The following is a 16,050-nucleotide window of genomic DNA, read 5'->3' as shown; positions in this document are numbered from 1 at the left end:
ATGTGAAACAAGTTAGCCGAGATGGGTGATGATAAGGTGGAGTGAATGTTGGTGATGTAACACAAAAGTTGAAATTATACACCAAATTAGACGTGACATGGGCAATCAGTTAAACCATGCTTGGCTTTGGCCTTATCTAGACCTAAGGTTTATCCCGGGATCATCCCTGTTCATGTAAATGACACCCAGGATATCCCAGGAGCAGGCAGAGACGATCCCGGATAAACCTTAGGTCTAGCTAAGGCCTTTGTATGTGTTTTAAATAGTGGAAACTGGAGGATGGTGGAACCACAAATGTAATATTCTTGACAGAGGTATTGTGAGCTCCTTGCACAAAATACCCTCAGTTACGATTAAAAAATATTAATACAACCAGGCAAAGAGTGTTTGGAAATAACTTCATGGGACTGCACACTTGCAGCAATGAAGCACCCAAAATGTTTCTCACAGAGGGTGTGGCAGGTAATGTTTTGGTCTCGTCAGACCTGATCGACGGCTCAGCTGAAAAACTTGAATGCCTCGCAGTTTTGCTTCAGGTGGAGTAAAGCAACACAGCTGCCACTCTTTCTCCACCACAGACAATAGACAAGTGTGTGTCTCATGTTACGTGCCTCAGAACAGGGCTTTCTGGACAGTGAAACAGCAAGCTTAATAATTTGCTGCTAAAGTATACCTGCTGTCCTTGAAATTCTCTTGGACAATGAACTCTCTGTGTTATAAATGCCTATGACATTATGCGTTCTACTCAGTAAAAGACATTTAGAAACAATGTGATCAGAACCATTGTTATTAATATTACTGCAGGGGCAGCCATAGGAAATTGGCACTAGGAGGCTATGTCTACCTCACAGAGATGTACAGAAGGAAGGAAGCTAAGACCATGGGGAGCCTGAGCTATCCCTTGACCGTTGTTGCAGCTAGGCAAGGCGAAGCTATGCTTGTGGACTGAGCTGCTTAGGGGCTTCTTTAGATTAAGGGGAAATTGCATGGCCCTTCCAGGACTTTGCTTCCTGCTTCTCTTGAGCATTTGCAATGGGCTGAATTATATGGGTGGTCATAGCGCTGAATGGGACAGCCCCCTCTAGTGGGTGCTTTGTAGCGCAAATCCCCTGCACATGATAGGAAATCTAGAGATATTTCAGCAGAATCAGGATATCCAGGTTTTTTTAAAGAACAGAATTAGCAGGAGAAGGCACGGGAGATGTGCAGGAGGTTAATGTTGTTGTCAAAAGGTCCTGCAAACTTCCATGAGTGGCCAGTTATGAGCGTGCCTTATTTTGGTTGCATGAAGAAGCTCTAGGAGGACAGCTTCAGCTAGAGTTTGTGGCTACAAGCTTTGATCGGGTTGGCTGGATGAAGCTATGCTTTCTGCAACACTTTTAGTGGGGGGTTGGTGTGGGTGAGTCAGGTAGGCAAAGAAACCCTCACAATTATTAATATTAGCAATACTTCCAAAAGTAGTTGGTGTACTTCAGTCACTTACAGTGCAATCCTAAGCATATTCACTTGGATTTAAAGACCCACTGACTGGGTTCATACAACACGCCAAACCATGATGATTTATTTTCTAGCGAAATCCATGATGTATTAATGTATCATCTGTGGGATGTTTCTGCCACCCATGATAGATTAATCCTACCAAACACCCCACTCTGAGAAGCCACGCTCTCCAGAATGGGCATAGCAGGCTGTTCACATAATCTACACTGCATAGTGGTTAGAACCCAGCCACTAAGTTCAATGAGGATTACTCCTAAGGAAACACACATAGGAGTGTAGCCTTAGAACCTCAAGTATTGAACCTCAAGCACACAGGCCAAATCTGCCCGTCCATGGTTCCCTAGATAACCATGGCCTTCCCTTAGCCCTACCCTTTCCTCCCAATTCCTGATCATTTGGTGTTTTTCCAGCTTCTGCATGTTTTTCTCCCCATTCTAAAAGGTTGAAATGCTTCTCCTAAGGTTTTAGTTACTCATAGTAAGAGCTCTAAGCTAAAATATACTGGTATTTTTATTTATTTTTGTATTTTGGCCCCAGGCCCTTTGTCTTTGGCCCCGCCCACCACTGGACTGTGGCCCCGAGATCTTCCCGGATATTGAATTCAGCCCTCAGGCTGAAGAGGTTTAACACCCCTGCTTTAGAATGTAGCCTGTGAACTAGGAAGTCCCTCGTTCAAATCATGTTTCTTTCAGAAGCTTACTAGCTGTCCTTAGGAAAAGCCAGGTTCTGCTCTTGTCTCTAATATGGGGAGAATCCTATTATCTAAAGGACTGTTGAAAGTGTTTCTTATACAATTTATTTATTTATTTATTACATTTATATCCTGCCTTTTTTCCTCCTTGGGAAACCCAAGACAGTATACATAATCCTCCTCCTCTCCATTTTATCCTCACAACAACTCTGTCAGGTAGATTAGGCTGAGAGTCTGTGACTGGCTCAAAGTCACCCAGGGAGCTTTCGTGGCTGAGTGGGGACTAGAACCCGGATCTTCCAACTCCCAGCCCTGCACTCTAGCTACTACACCACACTGGCTCTCTTATGTAAATATATGTAAAGCACTTTAAACAAATCAGGGAATAAATCTAAATCAGGGATGGGGAACCTCCAGCCCATGGGCCTAATTTAGCCTGCAGAGGCAGTCTGGCCAGAGAAAGCCCTCATGTACTGAAGCACTATGTCCAAGGTGCCAGGTGGAGGAGTGCTCCTCCACCTTGTATCTCAGTTGGAAAAGGTTTATTCAGCTATGGAAAGCCCACAGGCAGTGAAGTTGGGGCGGATGACATCAGGGGACAAGACCCGGCCTCCAACGTTATCTAGGCCATAGGGGGCAATCCAGCTTCCAGAGACCCAAATGGTTCTCTATCCCTCATCTAAATGCTTAGCAGTAATAGCGAAACTTTTCTACTGAGTTTTAAATTATATTGTTTGTACATATATGATTTATTGATCAAATTAATTTCTGGTGATACAGCCTGGAACTTCTTTGGACGATATTCAGAGAAAGATGTGCATGATGTAGCATCTTGCTGTCAGTACATGTGAATGAACGGGATGCTTGTATCAATACAAGAAATATGTAAGCTCTGATCTTATGCTCTAACAGTACAATCCTATACATGTGTATTCGGAAGCATTTCCCACTCAGTTCAATGGAACTTTCTCCCAGGTAAATAGGATTGCTGCCTATGCTGTCTTCATAAAATTGGTGTTGTGCTCTCAAGTCTTGCATGTGCTATGGCTTTGTGAGGAAGGGAGGGAGAAACGATCTTCAGATACTGTTCATTTCTCATTATTATTTACTATAATATTGTAAACCCTGAAAATCAAATAAGCAATTTGGTTTTTTAAAAAAACTCTTACTGTCAAAATTGTTTATACTGTTACTAGTAGAATTAATATTAGTCGTAACATTAAATCTTTTGATTGGCATTTTAATTGTGCCTACTGCTGATGTGTATATTCAAAGAGTCTAGTGATGAAGTCAATATGGAATGCTTTGTGGAGTAAATTTACTTTCTTCACCTGGACTGTTTATGCTACAATATGATTAAGCTCGTCTCAATTATATTCCCTTGGATGAGCTGCTTCTAGTTGCATACTTTACATCAACCTGCCTGTTCTGTCAGGGGCTCACCTCTTCAGTATTGTAAAAGCAGCTGCTTGTAGTATGAGAGGAAATAAAAACAACAGCTATTTTAGGACAGAAACATAAACTCTCTCTTTTGGGACAGTTCCATATGGGTCTCCTGGAGACAGCTTTGATAACGTGGTGGTGGTGGTTGGGAAGGAGGAAGCAGAGGGTTCCTTTGTGTAGCACTGCATTTATTTATTTCATTTCATTTCTATACTGCCCAATAGCTGAAGCTCTCTGGACGGTTCACAAAAACCACAACCATAAAGTACAATTTAATGTATAAAACTTAAACCGCAATGTAAAAACGCAATATAAAAGTACAACCAGAATAAAACTGAGCAGCAATACAGAGATTTAAAATATAGATTTTAAAACAGGAAAGTTAAAAGACTAAGATTGTAAAATGTTAAAATACTGGGAAAATAAAAAGGTCTTCACCTGGCTTCGAAAAGGGTATAATGTAGGTGCCAGGGGAACCTCTCTAGGGAGCTCTTTCCACAGTTACATTATTGCCTCTTGCCGGGATGGGTGTGCGGGCTTTAAATGCATAGGCCCTACCTTCACCTACCTGCTCTGAGTACCTTTCAGGTTTTACATTTAAGAAGCTCACTCCTGCTCTACCAACACACACCCTCCATGCACCGTCAGGCTGCTTCTCAGTTACTTAGCACCAGCTATTTCTGTATGAGGTAGTATTAGGGGGCCCTGGGGATAAATCACATCCCAATGTGGGCTTATGTTACACACCAGAAAAGTAATGTATTAGAAGTGGGTGCCACATACAATTCAGAAGCATAGACTGAGGAAACATCCTTCGATACTTGGACAGCAGTGTGGGGTGGGATGATGTGGTATTCCCTCTTCTTTTCAGGCAGACATAACTGGTTTTGGCCTCACTATCCCACTTCCCTTTTCTCCTTCAGGCACTGAACTGAGGTGATTCCAGACACTATCTCAGAAGCGCCCTATATACCTGGCAGTGCTTGTCTAGGGGGTGGGATTTTCCCATCTTTATGCCATCTCTTGCAAAACTCATGCAAGGCTGTGCCAACTCAGTGGGTGACGGGGTGTGTGTAATATGCAAGTGTACTGAACCGCCCAGAGAGCTCCGGCTATTGGGCGGTATAGAAATGTAATAAATAAATAAATAAATAAATACTGATGTGTTTTGGAAGATCAGGAGGTTGAAATACATTGATCAAACTAGAGAATGGTAATTGGGTAAAAACATTTTTTGGGCAAGTTGCGTACTGTAAGACAATTTATATTATTTTGTCTTGGCTTGTGCATACTGTCCAAGGTGGAGTTCCTAGTATAAAGAACAGTTGCTAGGATGGTTTGAGAACAGGAAAGTGCAAAATGCCTTCCATTGGACTAACTTTTAATGAAGTACAAAACTTACTGAATTCCTTTTGCCATCTCCCAAGATTCACCCACAGTGCAGTGGGGATAGCAGGCTTATTTATGGTTGTCTGTGCTCACAATGCCATGGTGCCATCATGGAATTAAGTGGATACCCAAATAACTCTTCCACATCCTTCTGAAACTGCAGGTTGCAATGGTGGTGAAGGGGAGCAAGTCCAGGCGGATCTTGCCAGCAGTGGGGCCCTGCTGGGGTGTGGGCCCTCAGCAAATGCCTGACCATGCTTACCCTTGATGTTGTCCCTGGCTCCATTTCATTGAACCTTTCTACGTGAGGCTTTTATTGTGTGCTTATGATTCCTCACTCATGGTAGTTTGCAGGTCCTTTACACAGTGGGCATGTCTAGACCTGCCGATATCCCGGGGATCGCCCTGGGATCATCCACATGATGCAGAGGGGATCCCAGGAGCAGGGAGGGATGATCCCTCCCTTTCCCTGGGATATTGGCATGCCCTTTAATCCTGTTTTTTTCCATGGTCTCGGGCTCGTCCCGAGGCCGCGGGACGTGTGGTCGTCCGTCCTGGTTTGTCCTGGCTCCTCGTGAGTAACTGCAAGGAGCTGGGAACCGGGCATGGAGCTCCTCAGGAGCTTCTTGCCCATCGAGGGTGGGGTGGAGGGAGCGGGAAGAATTTTTTTAAAGAAAACCTGCTTACCTTTGCACTCTAGCGCTCATCTTCAAAAAAATGGCGGGCGCAACATCCTCCTGGGATGTCGCATGCCAAATGTAGACTGTGGGGGAGGATCTCGCGATCACCATATCGTGAGATCCTCCCCCCTCCCTCCCTCTACACCCATAGGTGTAGACATGCCCAACGTCATCATCCTTCATAGCCTCTACCATGCTTTGCAACCATTATCTGATGTTTTTCTGAATGGCGTTACAGAATCCTCATCTATTTGCACAATTCTGCTATACCACCTATGGGTTGTATAATGAAGCATATAGAAAGGTAGAGAAAGAAAGAAAAATGGGGGGAAGGAGAGACATTTGTAGAGGAGCTGATCTTAAACTTGCAAAGAAAATGGAAGCAGAAGTCTTGGTAAAGGTGTGGGTTAAAAGCCTCATGTAAAGCTCAATGATTATATGTATTGAACGTGGCAACAAAGAGCACTGGTGAGAAAACAGAGATTGCAGGGTTTAAAATGCAATGATCTTTAAGAGCTCGTATCAAGCAAGCTGTAGGTAAGGAACAGGGCTGTCCCAAGACATATTGCTGCCTGAGGCGAAGGACAAGATGGCAAACCCTCCCAGAAGGTGACTGGACTAGCAGTTGAATGTTACTTCAAAACCGGCTAGCATCCTCCACCACACCTGAAGCAGCAGGCTAGTTTAGTGGGCCGAGGACAGATTGTGTTGCATATACTGCTCTGTCCTAGAACAGAAGGGAACAGTGGGAGAGCTTATGAGAGCAGGTGGGAGGCTGCCATTGCTGCAGCCTGAGGCAATTGCCTCACTTTTCCTAATGTAGAGCGAGTCCTGGTAAAGAATGGTGTTTGGATGAGGAGCAGCCCCAGTGAAGTAGAGGTGATACCAATTGGTTGGATCAGTTCTGAGATTTGCCAGAAACATTCTTTTCCTGGTTGATTTCTGTGTTGGTTTCAAGCTAGGGTTATGGCCAAAATGCCAATAAGAGTTTATAGGAAGACAAGATCCATTCCTTTGTGTGTGCTTGGAAGGAGGCTGCAAGTGAGAAGCTGACTGACAAATGCTATGAGAGGAGCAATGCAACAGGAGCACATTCTTGATAAATTTAGAGGTGCAAGCAGGTAGTTCCCAAGGTTGTTGGCCATGCTGTAAAAGAATGTTCCTGTTGTGAATAAGAACTATTAATCAATCACGCCTGAGAGAACCATACAGGTGCTGGAGCCATAGGGAGAGGTTTCCCTAATACATTCAAGGATTGCCAGGCCTATAGCCTTATCTTCAGTAAGATCAAAGGTGTGTTTCTGCACTCTCATACACTCCCCTTCTCTGCACCATTTTAATTAAAGCAATGTATATATGGGAAGGTATCGAAACAAGTTGCTCATTAACCCCGATTTGCAGCTACGATGTTCCGGTTTTTCTGGGGATCCCAGTGCCAACACAGAGCACTATAGACACCCCCAAGATATCAATGGATACATGCATAGAGAATGATTGCTTTTTACAAAGAGTGAAGTCAGGTTTACAGCTTAACTGACTTTTACATTTTGCTTGGCATGATCACAATTCACGATCTTCCAGTTCTAAGTCACTGCTGAAGAATAAAGTAGATACTTTGCCATTAAGTTGTTCCATAAGAGCATAAGACGACAGGCTGGACTGAACTAAAGAATCCAGCATTCTTTTTCCAACTCTGGTGAGGCAGATGCTTTCAGAAACCTTCCAAGCCAGGCATCGAAACAACAGCCCGTTTCTTTGTATGTTTACTACGTGTATGGCCTGTTTATGGCAATGTAATTCATTTTCTCTCTCAGATGTTGTTTACATTCCGTTCCCCTTTTGGGACATCCTTTGTTTGCAGATATGTTCCAGGAATATACAGTAAACACAGTAAAGGCATATGGCATGTTTGTAATATTTGCTTTACTTACTAGTACTGAGCCAGCCAGTTAGTTTTGACGTTGGGCTTAATGATCTTTTGGGTGTTGGGGTATTGTTATTCACTGTATGGTAATGTTTATTACTTCACTTACTTCACAAACTGTGTTAAGGAAGTCCTGCTGTGTTGTGGGGGTGGGTGAGTGTGTGAGTGGGTCATTATTCTTCTAAATAGAGCCCTTGACTTCTGCTCCAAAGTCCTGCCTTGATAGCAGCACCAGAGCCAGCACATATGGAGGCAAACAGGCATCAGATCCCCAAAGAGAAAGAGACTGCATTCCATTAGGCTTTTTCTTCAGCCAAACCACAGTTCCCCCACACCCCTGTGCGCTGTTAAATGCAAAAACTGCATCTTCTGGGCCTCTGTTCTAGGACTGTATGTGGATCGCACATTCAGGAAAGTCTCTGCTCCATCCCTGAGGGTGAATTGCCATAAAGGAAACATCCACAGTCCTTAAGAAACGTTCTGTTGTCCAAAGTTCTGCTTCCTATTAGGTATCCCTTTAGGGGGGAAATGTATAGTGATCTACCCCTTCACAGTAATCAGACAGCAAACTCACTCATGGCTACATTGTGTGTGTGTTTTACTGGCAGAAATCCACAATGCTACTTGTATGAACATGAACTAAATGTCTTTCACACCAGCAATTTTCTGTCTGGCACTCAGAACTTTTTCAAGAGGTGTGGCTTCTTCTGGAACAAAAGACACTGAATGAGTCACACCCATTTTAATTCTCAAGCTGTGGGTCCTACCCTAAGGAGTGCCACCGCTCTAGTTTTCCTCTCCCTCTTGCCTCTCAAACAGGCCTTAACTTTCCTCAGCTAAGAAGTCATCGTCAAAGGCATTAGTGCTTAGACATATGTCCTAGCCAGTGTAGTGCCAGTTGGCTCACCATTCATGTTGTTGTGCTAGTTGAAAGCATTAATATTCTCTAAGTGTGTTGCAGTGGCCCAGAGGATTGCATTTCAAGATCAAAGAGATGTGCTCTGAGCTCAGCTACAAAGAAGGGTGAGAAAACGCCCAGTCTTGAGTAACACTGGCATTCCCATTGATTTATGGCATCACCCCAGCTTTAGACATCAGGTGTGCCTTTCTGTATCATTATTTTTTTATTTTAATTTTTATATTTTTATACCGCCCAATAGCCAAAGCTATTGAACAGCATGGAAGCTTGAAGTCTGGACCAATTAACACAGAAATGTGTTAGTACAGGGTGGGCAACATGTGTCCCTCCAGATATTTTCTCCTACAACTACCATGATCCCACAGACCTTTGGCTATGCTGGCTCGGGCCCCTGGGAGTTGTAGGCCAAAACGTCTGGAGGGCTACAATCTGTCCCCTGCTTTAGTACATCTCCAACTTTCGCTTCCAGGTTGAAAAGAGTATCCAAGGGAAGTCCAAGAAACTACAGATGCATCAGACAGAGAGATAAAGTAGGCTGCTTCATAGTGAAATTTGATGTAGATAAGAAAGGTTGCAGATGGGGGGAAGACACAGAGAGAGAAAGAGAGAGAGAGAGAGAGAGAGAGACTTAGTCTTCTCAATTTGGGGGGGGGCATGGGGCTAAACTTGGAAAAGAAGGGCTAGGCTTATTTGTTTTCATTTATGTATATATTTCTATTTCTGGAAGCCATCCTTCATCAACAATGGATCCTAGAGTGTTCAAAGCCACATATTAAAATAACAAGTAGTCAACAAAAATATTACATTTTAATTATCATAATATTATGATAGTTTACAAACTACCCCACCATCCATAGTCCTCTATAATATACTAATGTTCTTCAAACTTTTTTTTTTGCACGACCCAGCCCAATAATATTGCATACCCTCAAGACCTTATTCCTGTGGTTAGTCTGAAAATGTCTAACATGTAATGTGCTTCTTGCCTCATTAGTCAAGATGTACTGTATTAATTTAAGGAGATCCTTTATAATTAAGTAAGTCCAAGTAAGCTCTCTGGAAATTACCTCTAAGTAAACATGCGTAAGTTTAGGTAGCTAAAAGTGTTTAATAGTAGCTGGATTATGTCATTATGTGTATATTATTATTATGTATTTATTTATTTATATAGTACCATCAATGCACATGGTGCTGTACATAGTAAAACAATATATCTATATCATATATATATAAATCCTTTTTTATTCAGACATATTTAAAAGGCAACCCCTCCTACACACTGTAATTCCTAAATGGCAACCTTTTGTCCTACAAGGCCTGAGGGGGCAGGAGGAAATGAATCTGGGGAAAGCTGAACCTGACACCAAAGGAGAGTGGCTTTTGTCTTGCAAAGAGATCTGCTGGGCAGCTGAGGAGGAAGCAGGGCTTGCTTGGAGGTAATTTAGTCTGATCCCCAAACACATAACAATTCAGACAACTGGAGAATGACTGAGGAATCTGCCAGCCACACAGTGACACTTACTGGTGTTACCTGTTTGGGCATCGCCCCCTCTGGGAAATCCCGGTGGGTGCTTGAGCCCTGCTACCCCCTCCCATAGTTTATGCCCCTGAGGAGAGGTGGAGAGTCATATGAAAACCATATAGGCTGCAGCACATACTACCTTTTTCAGTGCAAACTAGTGTGCTATAGTGTATTGGCCCATGACTGGAGAAACCTCAGTTCGAATCCCCGCACTCACTGGGTGACCTTTCGCCAGTCACTCACTCTCAGCCTAACCTACTTCACAAGATTGCTGTGAAAATAAATTGAGGAGGGGGGGAAACATATGTGCCACCTTGAGCTCCTTGGAAGAAAGGTGGGGTGCAAATATGATCATACATTAAAAATGACAAAAACAAGCATGGCTTTCAAATTGCTACAAGAGAGAGAAAGCAAATAGGCAGATTGAGGGGCTGCATAAACTGATACTGAAGTACATACTTCTGAAGTCAGATCTGAAAAGTTTAACAAAGACTTGTTGAAAAGGGTGAATTTGAAGAAATGGCCGGTCTTCCAAAATGAAGAAGAAAAACACCAAGCCTGGAAAAAGTAGATTAAAACATTTAAAAACAAAACAGCAAGCAGCAGCAGCCTGTAAAAACAAAACAAAAACACAACTCTCCCCTCTTCCAAAGAAAAATCAAACTTGGGAAACCCAGAGGAATTATAAGATCGGCATGAGACAATACCAAGGAATTAAGCAGGGTGGAGTTGTGAGTAGAACATCAAAGGCATGTGGACAGCAAAGAGCCCTTGAGGTTAGGCTCTGCAGTTTAAGTCCAAGGTGAGAACAATCTAATAAACGGGCTCATAGAACAAGAGAGGTGTGATTTAGAGCTGGGTGACACCAACGTAAGAGCAAAAATATGGAGTGTAAATTAATTGGAGTTCATGAGACAAAATAGGAGGAGGCCACAGAGATGAGCTGCATCCTAGAGTAATAAAAGAGCTGGCAGAAGAACTCTCAGAACCACTGCCTATTATCTTTGTGAAATCATGGAAGACAGGTGAGGTGCCGGACGGCTGGAGGAGGGCTAATGTTGTTCCTGTCTTCAAAAAGGGCAAAAAGGAGGAACCTGGGAACTACAGACCAGTTAGTCTGACATCCATCCCTGGGAAGATTTTGGAACAGATTATAAAGAAGTAAATCTGCAAGCACCGTGAAAACAATGCAGTGATTAGTAGAAGCCAGCATGGATTTGTCAACCTCCCTTGTGGATTGTGGGAATGCTGTGGACATCATATATCTTGACTTCAGCAAAGCTTTTGACAAAGTGCCCCATGATATTCTAATTAACAAACTAGCTAAAAGTGGGCTAGATAGAACAACTATTAAGTGGATCCACAGTTGGCTACAGAATCAGTCTCAAAGAGTATCAATGGTATCTTCTCAAACTGGAGGGAGGTAACGAGTGGGGTACCGCAGGGCTCAGTCCTGGGCCCAGTGCTCTTCAACATTTTTATTAATGATTTGGACGAGGAAATGCAAGGAACGCTGATCAGATTTGCAGATGACAGAAAATTGGGTGGGATAGCTAATACCCTGGAAGATAGAATCAGACTTCAAAGTGATCTTGATAGGCTGGAGCAATGGGCTGAAAACAACAGAATGAAATTTAATAGGGATAAATGCCAAGTTCTACACCTAGGAAAAAGAAACCAAATGCACAGTTACAAGATGGGGGAATACTTGGCTCAGCAATACTACAAACTAGAAGGATCTTGGGATTGTTGTAGATCACAAACTGAATATGAGCCAACAGCTCATATTTGTGTGCCTGCAAAAAAGGAAAGGAAAGGAACCTCTCGTGAAAGCACTTGAGTCATTGCTGACTCCTAGAGGGACGCCTGCTTTCGCTGACGTTTTCTTGGCAGACTTTGTAGTAGGGTGGTTTGCCATTGCCTTCCCCAGTCGCAGTTACCTTTCCCCCAGCTAGCTGGGTACTCATTTTACCGACCTCGGAAGAATGGAAGGCTGAGTCGACCTGAGCCGGCTGCCTGAGAACCAGCTTCAGCTGGGATTGAACTCAAGCCGTGGGGAGAGTTTCGGCTGCAGGCTGCATTAATAGATAGGACTCGATGGCCTTATAGGCCCCTTCCAACTCTACTATTCTATGAAACTTTTCACTGAAGCTTTCAGTCTAGGTGCACGCATGCATACTTTTGGCAGACGGGCTGCTGTGTGATTGCACTCTCTACATTTTGTTTATACATATAGGCCCCATTCAGAAGACACCTTAAACTACGGTTTTAATCTCAGTGGTTAAGCTAGAATGCCACTTTCTGGCTTAACCACCATGGTTAAAGCTGTGGTTTAAAGTATCTTCTGAATGAGGCCACTATTTGGGAAAAATCAGTTCTGCATCTTTGGGGCAGAAACTACTATGCTGATTGGCTTGGGGCTGAGATGGCATGAACCCACATTCTTTCCTCCCCATTCCCCCTGCCACTTCCTAGGAGCATTTTTTCCAACTCTTTAAAAATGGCAGCAACTTTGTTACATTATTATTATTTTATTACATTATTATTATTGTCATATTTGTTCTATTTCTATACCACCCAACAGCCAAAGCTCTCTGAGCAGTTCCCAAAATTATGATGATGATTCCAAAACATTAAATAAGACAAACTTGCAAGCAGCACTTTTAAAAGTTAAAACAAGCAAACAAACAAATCTGCAGACTGCTTGCCTGAAGGATGGGAGGAGGTGGATGAGAGACCACTCAATCCTTGTGATAGGTATAACTGTCAAAAGTGAAGCCAGACTAGTTGCACAGAGGGAAAATAAACCCCTCTCTTTAAGATATAACTGTGCACACTAATTTCTATTTCTAATATGGTTTAACCTACAGTTCAGAAACTAGAAGCCCCCAGGGCCAAAACTCACCCCCTGAGGAGTACTAACTCCTTCCCACACCATTTGCCAATCCTTAGGCAATGCAATAGTGGCACACCATATGGTATCAGTATGTTTTCTCCTACTATGCAAAGTGAGCAAATTAAATTGGGGAAATAAAATGGGGAGGGGATCTATCTATCTATCTATCTATCTATCTATCTATCTATCTATCACCTTCCCTTAGTACCATAGCCCTGATTTGCTGCTGCCACCACCAACCTGGCCATTAACACTGAAAATAACGTGTGGGAGATCATGTGCATAGATCTCTCACATCTCATCCACTTGCACATTACATAAGAGAATTAACCACTGTACCATCTGTCATTTGTGCCTTCTGCTTACCCCTCTTCCTCACTTGCTATGGTGAGCAGGAATCTCTCCAGTGACCAGGGGAGGTGGGACAGAGAAAAGATCCAACAGGAGGCATCTTAGCTATTGAGACTCACCATTAATGTACAGTTCTAATAGGAGAGAGGAAATACCCACGGCGCAATCTGATGACCCTGCAACTGGTCCTGAGAGCACAAAAGGAGAGGTATAAGGTAGTTCGTCAGATGCTTACAAGAAATTACTCCATTTCAAATCAGATGCAATCCTATTTGTTTTGCACCCCACCTTTCTAAGAAAAATGGCACTCAAGATGGCTACATACACTTACCTAGGAGAACACCCCATTAAACATAGTAGGGTTTAATTCTAAGTAAACAGGTTTAGGACTGTTCTGTGAAGTGGGTAAATTATTCCCTTTTTCACCCTTCCATAACATGGCTGCTATGCTTCCTCCATGGTGTGTTGTTTGTTTGGTGCTAGCTTCATGGCACCGTGTTGCTGTCGCTTTGGGGGGAAACCCATGCTTTCACTGATATGGGGTGGCTACGAGTAATCCTGACAGCAGGAGGCAGCGCAGGCTTTCAAGCGGCCATTTGGCTTGCCAGGTCTGCCCCCTGCCCAGCTTCCGGCAACCAATCAGAGGTTGCCTTCTGTCCCGGGGGAGGGAGGGGGGATGTCCCTGCCTCGACACCGACACTGGAGTGAGGTCAGACAGTGGAAGAACTGTGGTGACTTCGCTCCAGCATTAAAAGTCAGGGTAAGTCCGTGACTTTTTAAACACGCAGCTTTGCAATAAAGCCCCACGGTGGCAGCAAATTGGCAGCTGCATCGTATAACTGACACAGCGCCACTGTGCAGCCACTGCAGGGCTTTTGAAATGTATAGACAGCCCCTTTGTTTGTTTGATGTATGCTAGTAGGCCAGAAACCCACCATCTCCATTTGCCTCTTAAGTAGGCCAGATGGATGCAAAAGTGAACAGGGCTTCTGCCGTTTTAATAGCTGTGTAGAAGGAATTTCAGCAGCCATAGCTTGCATGATAAGCCACACCTACTATTCTACAATTAAATGTGCAGAAGCCCTGTCTACTTCTTTTGTATCTGGCCACCCTCCTCCTAAGGGAGAGGCAAAATGTTGGCTGAGCACGCACATTCATTGTTTAGTGAGTCCATGTGACTGATAAATATATGATTGCTCATTCATGAGTAATACAATTGATACAACGTATGAAGAAGCTAGGTCGTTCCTCAATCTAGTGCCTTCCAAATGTGTTGGACTGCAGCCCCCCAGCATCCCACAACTGTGGGGTGAGCTGTGGAAGTTGTAGTCCAACACATATGGAGGGCACCAGGTTGGGGAAAGCAGAGATAAACTACATTTGTACTTCTTCCTTGAAAGTATCTGCGGTCCACAGACTAATTTGTCATCCTCAAAGGTAAATGTTTGTTTTATGATGACACCACAGACATATGCTGACAGTGTCTAATTTAGACTTTCTGCATCTGGCAAAAGGTCCTGACTCTGTTACTCACTGGTAAACAAGTACTTGGGCAGTGGATGAGGGATACCTATCTGAACAGCTCCCACAGTGTAAAATCAGGCTGGGCTGAAGCCAAGGTTACTTTAACTCCGTCTGCTCCCCAGATAAGAGACCACACTGCTGTTGCATCAGAGAGAAGTAATCTATTTCTGGTGCTTTACTGGAAATGTCCTGCACTAAGATGAGAAGCAGCCTAGTGCCAGCTGAAGAGTAACACCACTTGCTGCCAAGTCTTGACCAGAGCTTTCCCCTAGATCAATTACCAGTGCTGAACAAAGCTCGGTATGCAAAGATAAAAACAATGATGTATCTTTGAGCAATTTATTTGGTTTAAAAAATACGATATTGCCTTTCCGGAAAAACCAATCAAAGCAGTTCCCACCCAAATTCAGAAAACCCTTTCAGTTACTAAGATCAGCCTCTACTACTGCTTTTAGTAACAGAGTAGGTTCTTACTGAGATAGTTGATCTGCCAGATAGCCAGAGCTTAAGCCATTTAGAGTTTTAAAGGTTGCAGCCATCTTCTCTACACTACTGGGCAAACACAACAACCAGGCCTCACACACTCATCTGTAATTAAAAGACTATTTATTTATTGCATTTTTACACCACCCAATAGCCGAAGCGGTTCACAAAAATTAGCTACTGTAGTAGAGGGCGTTCATTCCCAGAACACTTGAGCCCCTGTAGCACCTCTGGTTTTGGAAAGTAAGCAGCAGACCCCACCCTAACCTCGGTGCGGGGAAGCAGCTGCTCTCTGTAACAGCTGTGTTGCTAATTCTCTTCCCCTCTGGCCCTCTTTGTGTGGTGCAGCTGTGCCAGGAAAGGCTTTAGGGCCCAACACCACGTGAAGATCAGGTCTTCTGTTCTTTCTTTTAAACCAAGAGAAGGCAGCTCACTGCTTTCTAGGTGTTTTGGACTAGAACTGCCATACTCCTTGACTGTTGACCATGCTGGCTGATGGGAGTTGTAGTCCACAATATCTAGAAGGCACTGAGTGGCCTCCCTGGCTTACACTTTAAAGCTGCTGTGAGGGGTTGATCAAAGCAGTGATCTGCTGAAGGAGGAAGTATTTAACCTCACCCTGTATCATTTTCTGGATTGAAATCCCCTCCAGCTCTAAAGATGCCATTACAGGCATAATACCAGTAGCTGTTGGTTCCCCACTCCCGCCCCTGAGCTAATCACAATTT

Source organism: Elgaria multicarinata, chromosome 7, assembly GCF_023053635.1.
Source record: "Elgaria multicarinata webbii isolate HBS135686 ecotype San Diego chromosome 7, rElgMul1.1.pri, whole genome shotgun sequence".
NCBI lineage: Eukaryota > Metazoa > Chordata > Lepidosauria > Squamata > Anguidae > Elgaria > Elgaria multicarinata.
Note: the sequence above shows the minus strand (reverse complement) of the source record.